At 42.8% G+C, this 7,796-nt stretch overlaps 1 long non-coding RNA gene across 1 annotated transcript; it reads left to right on the top strand.

Moving 5' to 3' along the window:
- The first annotated feature begins 5,429 nt into the window (after positions 1–5,429).
- LOC129821913 (uncharacterized) lies at positions 5,430–7,356 on the top strand. Its single transcript, XR_008754426.1, has 3 exons — positions 5,430–6,332; positions 6,482–6,723; positions 7,004–7,356. It is a non-coding gene; the product is annotated as an uncharacterized LOC129821913 (long non-coding RNA).
- Positions 7,357–7,796: the final 440 nt, after the last annotated feature.

Genomic DNA, 7,796 nt, shown 5'->3' with positions numbered 1-7,796 from the left:
CTCTGGGTACACGGAAACCCTTAACCTTAATGTTTACTCCAAAAAACAAAATTATGTCACCAGCATTCAACCAGTCGGCTGGGAGACCATTGGGTGGTGCAATACTGCCATCTTCTGTCCATTCTCTGCACAGCTCTCCACCCACTCTTATTCAACCTTCTCAATTTGAGCCATTTTAGTTTCTTATTTTAACTATTGTTTTCTAAATTTTTTAATTTTTTTTAAATTTTTTTAATCTATTATTACCTAGTTAGACTAGAGTGTCCGTGACATACATCCATGGGGATCCGGTTATAGTTATTCTATTAACCATGTGAAAGTGCCCAGGGACACCCCAAATATCAGTAGGAATATCACAAATAAGGGGCCAGATATCCCTAGCCTTGCCCAGGGAGGGAGAAATATCCCTCTAACTGGGCGAGGTTCCTTTATCAGGGGAGGCGGAGTTTGATTCCGCATCACCTGAGTCAGGAATGTCTTCATTTGGAATCGAATTTAAGCTGTTTAAATCAGCTCTGACTTCTGTCAGTGTTCTAGAAGGGATTGGGGCTGGAGTGCAATGTGTGGGGTGGTGCCAAGGTGCGCCTGATTTACCTTTGACCTGGACTGAGTGTGAAGTAACCTCCCTCACTTCGTACAGTCCAGTCCACCTGGGTTCTAGCCACTTTCTCTTGTGGACATTAACCCCACCCAGTCACCAATTTTTACCTTCCGTGTGCCAGATCTCCCTTCTGCTTCCCCGTTGGACCTTGTGAATCTGTGTGGAGAGAGCTGCAGAAAGTTCCGTCAATTATCAAACATTACAATTTGTTGTACATCAAGGGCGGGCATATGACCTCCCTCCCCTGGTGAACCCAGCATGACTTCTCCAGCCATTGTCTCATGAGGAGAGAGATGGGTGCCTGCACCTGGAGAGGCTATCATGGCCAGCAACGCCAGGGGCAGGACTTTAACCCAAATCAACTTCAAACTTGCACATACATTTGATTGGCGCGTTCCACGAGACTTATGAGATTGTGGCCTGTACACTAACCCCATCATTAAACAACATCCATTAATCAGTTGACATTTACACATCCGACCCTATTGGTACATGGAGCGTTTGTCATTAAACAACACACATGAGTTCGGTTTGCAGCCACTTAATGACCTATTTTGCATCCTCCCCTGCTGTTGGTATTGCCTCAACCCATTTAGAGAACCTGTCTACCATAACTAACAGGTACCTTTTTCCATTTTTCACATTGTCTTTCCCCATATCTGTGTAATTTATGCTGATGTCCTGAAAACAAGCATTTGGGACTGGGTATGAGCCCATGGGCGTTTGGTATGGTTTCTTTGGATTGTGGCTACCACAAATGCTACACTCGTCACAACACAAATCTGTCATGTCTTTCATGTGTGGGTGCCACCAGATGTGGGACACCTTCTGTAAAGTCTTTAGTTTGCCTTCGTGTGTGTGCCCATGAGCTTCTCGTATTAGTTCTGGACATAGGTTTGCTGGGGCCTCTAGTCTGCCATCATGGCATCTCCACAGTTCATCAGGTCCCTTGGTGGCCTCTTTCTATGCCCATACTGAGTGTTCATAGGGTCCTGCTGTGAACTGGAGTTCTTTTATGTGTTGCTTTGTGAGCTCAGTCCGAGCTGGTTGGGTCCGTAGTACCATTTGTCTCGGGGTGTATCCGCCAGCTTTCTTGGCTGCTTTATCAGCTGCATCATTTCCCTGGCTGACTCTGTTTTTCAGTTGTTGGTGTGCTTTACATTTCATGATGGCCACCTTCTCAGGTAATGAGACCGATTTAATCAGTTTTTCCATCTGTGTCTTGTGTTTGATTGGAAGGTTTCCTGTGGTGATGACGTTGCGTCTCAGCCATCGTGATCCATTCGTATGGACTGCTCCATGAGCATAAGCTGAGTCGGTGTAGATGTTCACAGTCTTCCCTTCAGCTCTTTCCAGTGCTTGTGTCAAACCTATGATTTCAGCTAATTGGGCTGATGCAGGTTGTGGGATGGTAGCAGATTCCAAAGTCACGTGTGATCTATCCGGAAGCTGCTGCACCACTGTGTATGCTGCTATGTTCCCTTCTTCTCCTCTGTTACACCATCCATCTGTGTACAACCATAGGTCAGGGTTGGTGAGTGGTTCGTTCCCCAGGTCAGGTCTCAGTTCTTGTGCAGCTCTTTCTGCACAGGAGTGGGGTAGACCTTCTTTAGCATTGAGTGCGACTGCCATGTTTTTGTCAGTGTTGACAAAAGTGATGTGTGATTGTGTGCCTTTATTCTGGATTTTTTTTGTTTTTCTTTCAGCGCTGAACGTGAATTCTTTGCTCATCAGATATGCTGCAACCCCATGTGGGTGAATAGTTTGATTGTGGTAGTGGGTAATAGGGTTGTAGTGGTGGTTCCGACGAAGGGTATGGCTGAAGCGGGTAGGCATACGGCAGTTGGAATGGCTGCTCCTGGGGTGGGTGTATAGGTGGTCCCTGCTGGGTGAAGATGGGTAGTTGTTGTTGCTGTATCATTCGGGAAACAGTTTTTTCAATAATTTGTGAGATTTCTTGTTGGTCTTCAGCCACCATCTGTTTCTTGGGTTTCTCTCCTATCTGGGCCTCTTTCAATTGTAGTTTCAAAAGTTGTACCTGTAGGGACTGGATTTGTGTTTCAGCCCCTCCCTTATCCTTATTGTATTGGGTGATGTGGTGATGCACATGGGAGTTGAACTGAGCCTGGGGAATTGCCATTAACTCCACAGTGCCCCTGAGATGGGTTGGGGCCGATGGGGCTGCTGTGGTGGTAGGTGGGGCGTCATTATTGTTGGGCCTGCCCTCTTTGGTGTCAGTTGGTGCTCCAGTGCCCACTCCCATCGTATCAGGTTTCCTGTAAGGGAGAGCTTTCCTAATTTCCTCAATCGCCCATAATCCTATTTTCATCTCAGCCTCTGCCTTTTCCCTTTGCTTTGTCCCTTCTTTTTTAAATAAGTGACTCTTATTCTTATCAACTTCACATTCTATCCCTTGCTTCACTGCTTCCTCCAATTCTTTCTCCATAATGAGGAGTTGCCATTTTGATGGGGCGACTCCACTAAGGAAACCTGCTTGAGTCCATCTCAGCCTCACTTCTTCCCAAATTCTTTTAACGGGTTTGTAGTGTAATTTCCCGCCTGCTCTGTCTTTCATTCTCTGATCTAAATATTCGTTGAATTTGTGTTTGGGGACGATAGTCGTGATCATTTTGTCGTTAAGCTATGTCTGGGTCTATTATTATCTTTGTATACTTTAGCCCGTCACTGATCGAAACCAGCGATGTATTTTTCTTCCTCTAACCTCCCCCAGTCTCGTGTCCGACTCGCGTGGACAAAGAATTTTATTGCCGTGTATTCGATGAATTATCTTCGTTTTCCAACAATATTTCAGCTATATCTTTTTGAAACAATATACGAATATATTCACGCGCTCCTGTTATAATTGGAATGACAGTTTTAGGTACTTATAATAAAAAATATTATTGCTTTTCGCTTATTTAATTAATTAAATACTTTGGCAAAATATTTCTGAAGTTTCCTTTGGGGACAATATACTAATGAATTCAGGCGCTCCTGATATAATTGCAATGGCAATTATAAGATCTTTAATTCGAAAGATATTATTTCTTTTAACTTTTCCGATTAATTTGAACTTTTTCCGATTAATTAAATACTTTGCCAAAACATTTCAGAAATTTCCTTTGGGGACAATATACTAGTAATTCACGCGCTTCTATAATACTTTTCAAATTAATTCTAACCCTTAAGGATTTACCAACAGCACAATAGGGGAAAACCAGGTCAACTCAACCGTAAATGGCTGCTTCACCGTGGCACACAGATTCTGACTCGGCGGTCACTACAAACGGAGCCTGAACTTAGCATATAGCTAATTAGTAGCAATAGATCTCGTGGAATGCTCAATCACGCACATTAATTTGGAGAGTTTCAGGTTTAATACCCTTGCTCCTATTTCAAGCTTAGATTTATCACCGATGCTCCTAGTTGAAAAATGTTTCAACTAGTCCCAGATTACTAATGCGACTTGAACAGATTAATTTGGAGAGTTTCAGGTTTAATACCCTTGCTCCTATTTCAAGCTTAGATTTATCACCGATGCTCCTAGTTGAAAAATGTTTCAACTAGTCCCAGATTACTAATGCGACTTGATTTTATACTTCGCAAATATCCTTACACAATGCCTTAGATTCTACACATAAATTTAACACGATTCACACTCACCCAAGTACTCCTGATCATAATTTAGTTATTGGCTATAATACAATATACAGATTTTGATACAACGGGCATCTGCTCACCTTCTTAGTTTCGAGCTCTCTGATCAGTTTCCTGGGTGGGTGGAATCGCGATTCTCCCTCGAAAAAGTCACCTCTCCTCTGGAATCTTTCACCCTCTCGTCTCCTGTCCGATAAATTTTCTATTGGGCCGAATTCAAATATGTTTTGACCATCCTCTGCTTACCATGTTCTGTTAGTAAAACGTTTACTGTTGACAGGAGAACAAGAGGAGACAATAGGACGAGGTGGATAATTGTATAATAAGGCAGATTTATTCAAGTGTAAAGATATTAGGCAAAGCGTGCAGCACGGCTCTTTCTGTCTGATTTGTATGAAATCGTCCGGAAAGAGAAAGTTTCAAGACTCGTACAGTATTATATAGACAATAAGCAAAGTAGGTAGATCTGCGAGCCTGGCCTTCCGATTGGTCGATCTGGGTCTTGGGTAGTCCCGAACAGGCCTGGTGTCCACGTTCCATTGGTTCCTGAGACAGTTCTTTGTCCTGAGCTCCAAGCATGTGTTGTGAGTGTTCTGTGGTTATTATGGGGGAGGGGAATTATGTGTGTCTGTAGTCGGTGTCTTAATAAGTCCAGCATATATCCAAGAGAAATGAGGAGTATGTGTATTTATGTATAAAATATGGCTTATGTTGAAATGTAGTTATTACTAGTTTTCAGTCTCTATTACAATTCCTTACAATAGCCCATGGCTATGGTTTACCCTTCAGGTATTTCTTTAATAGGTTTAAAGTGCCGGCCCTAGTAATGTGTCTTTAAGGTCTGTATGGGTTGATGGAATACTGCAGTGGTGACCGTAACAAAGTGAAAATGTATAGTTTCCATCGACCTCGCGCGCAATGTAGACTTCATAGAACGATTAGTAGGTGAAACCATTCACTACAGAAAAAGGGGTGATATAAAAACAGATAACTTGCATTTTGTGGTTCTGAATTTATAAAAATATTTGCTGCCATTGTAGTAAGGTTGGTAATATGAGAGGTCTTCTGACTTACCATTTTTGTATTATTTTATTTGAAAGAACAACTAGTGGGGTTTGAGTGCTTCTCCCCTATTTGGGAAGTTGGTCTGCCTGCTCCTCAGTCAGAGAGATATTCTGAGAGTAGGTTCTTGTCTCCTTCCTCTGTATATAAAAACTGTTTAAAACTGTACAACATAATAGTGTTTTTGGAAAACTGGTTCATACAGTATATCCTGAAGTCAATAGCGAATATGGCTATGTATATATTTAATTTGCCGTTAATGTATTGAAGACCTATTTCAGCAAGTTAACCAAGTTTTTACTGGCTTAGCTAGCCATGTTAATGATGAGCTAACTAGCACCGTTGGTCACTGCACTACAATGTCACGCTAGCTATTGCCAGCAGGTGATTTGCTAGCAGGTGGCTTATTAAAATATTAAGTGAATGTTTATTTTATTACTCCCTTAAAAGGTTTATATAAAAGGGTTGTACTTGTGCTCTGTATTAAAGGATTAATATCAGTTCACATTGAGGGTATGTATCGCTACTGTTGCTCCTATCTAAAATGTATCTTGTGTGATACCTAACCAGTGAACGTGTGGCTGTGACCGTCCTGTCAATGCCTGTCATCACTGTTTGATATCTTTTACTTACTAAAAACCTAGTCAACCTGGAGTGCGGGTGTCCGTGTGCCTTTCTTCTGAGGGGCTATGTAAAGTTGGTTACATCAGCAAGGGACACACTTTGTATGTGGACAATTGGTACAGCATTCCCAGTATTCCAGCATCTGCTCTCCAACAGCACAGGGGCCTGTAGCACAGTCAAGTCGAACAGGAGGGGGATGCCGGCATTCGGATGCAGGAAGATGAAGAGAGGGGAGGTGGAGTTCAAGGAGAACGGTCAACAGCTGGCAGTAAAGTGGCATGACAAACGAGACGTCCATGTCCTCTCCACTGTCCATACAGCAACCATGTCTTCCACAGGGAAGGTGGACCAACTGACGGGAGAGAGAAAAATCAAACCAGACTAACAGGTGAGATGATTACTGAACAAGGTATTTTTTGTAATTGGAAATACAGTTCACATACAGTTCCATTATGCAATTATAGTGACAATATTTCACGCACCTACCCACTGCCTCATCATCCTCTCCCTTCTCTCATCCTCCTCACTCCCTCATAGATAAAGTAATTACCTACCAAAAGTACAGAGAGAACCTCATGAGAGAGCTGCTGGAGGAGCACCACACACATCGACGCCCATCCACTGGGGGTCGTCATGCTGCGGACAATCCCCTAAGCCTCACTGCACGGCATTTTCCCTGCAAAGTCCCTCAAACTGCTGCTCAAGGTAGTCGCACACGGAGGCACTTGTCACGGGCCGGCTCATAACCTGTGACAAAAATGAGGGGACACGAAGAACAGGTATAGGCCAATTAAAAATGTATTTTATTATAAACCAAACTATTAACTTTAAACTAAGAAAAAGGAATGAGGTGTGGAAGTATCATAATGTAAGGTGTATGTAAAGTGCATGGATGCGTGAATCTGTGTGTGAATGACTGAGTGAAAACTATGCAAAACTACAAAGAAACAAACAAAACAGGATCATACCTGGAGGAGCAGAGAGAAGTGATTATTGAAGCAGTTTAAATACACTGAGCCCAGGTGGCGCCAATCACTAACGACCCTCCTCTGCCTGCAGGAGGAACCGCCACTGCAATGCAGAGGAGGGGTCATGACACACTGCAAAGTTTGCATGTCTGGCACCAGGAGAAGAAAGCAGAGGAAGTTGTCAAAATACATGCATTTAGCTTGTGATACACCTCTATGTATTTCACCATGCTTTGGGGAGTATCATATGCTCAAGCGATATTGAGCACATCTGCAGCAATTAGTGACTGACTGACCTGACAGGTGACCTTCCATGATAGTAGTTGTTGTTCAATCACGGCATGAATATTAAATACGGGTTATGCATATTCAGTCTTTTTTCCTCTAGTTAAACTTGTTCAACCAACCACCACCATTACTGCAATAAAATAGACGACTATTCCATATTGGCCTATGTTTTCTTGCTTTGTTTTCATCCAGTAATATACAGTAAAAATTGTATATTGCATTGACAAAATCACAAATTTGAGTTACAACAGTAAGAAACAGTAACTTTTGAGCTCCACAAGGGAGCAAGGCAGGGCAGAACAGAGCTATGCTAATAGGCCAAATGAAAACAAACCATGGCCATATTTTTACATTTTATTTAACTAGGCAAGAAAATGAACAATAAATTATTTACAATGACGGCCTACACCAGCCAAACTCGGAAGACGCTAGGCCAATTGTGCACTGCCCTATGGGACTCCCAATCATGGCCCGGTTGTGATACAGTCTGGATTCGAGCCAGGGTGTCTGTAGTGACGCCTCTAGCACTGAGATACAGTGCGTAGACCGCTGTGCCACTTGGGAGTCATAAGGCCAGGGTAGCTTCAAATACAACA

This window comes from Salvelinus fontinalis, chromosome 24 (assembly GCF_029448725.1).
Source record: "Salvelinus fontinalis isolate EN_2023a chromosome 24, ASM2944872v1, whole genome shotgun sequence".
NCBI classification, from domain to species: Eukaryota; Metazoa; Chordata; class Actinopteri; order Salmoniformes; family Salmonidae; genus Salvelinus; species Salvelinus fontinalis.
This window is presented reverse-complemented; position numbering and strand designations above follow the sequence as displayed.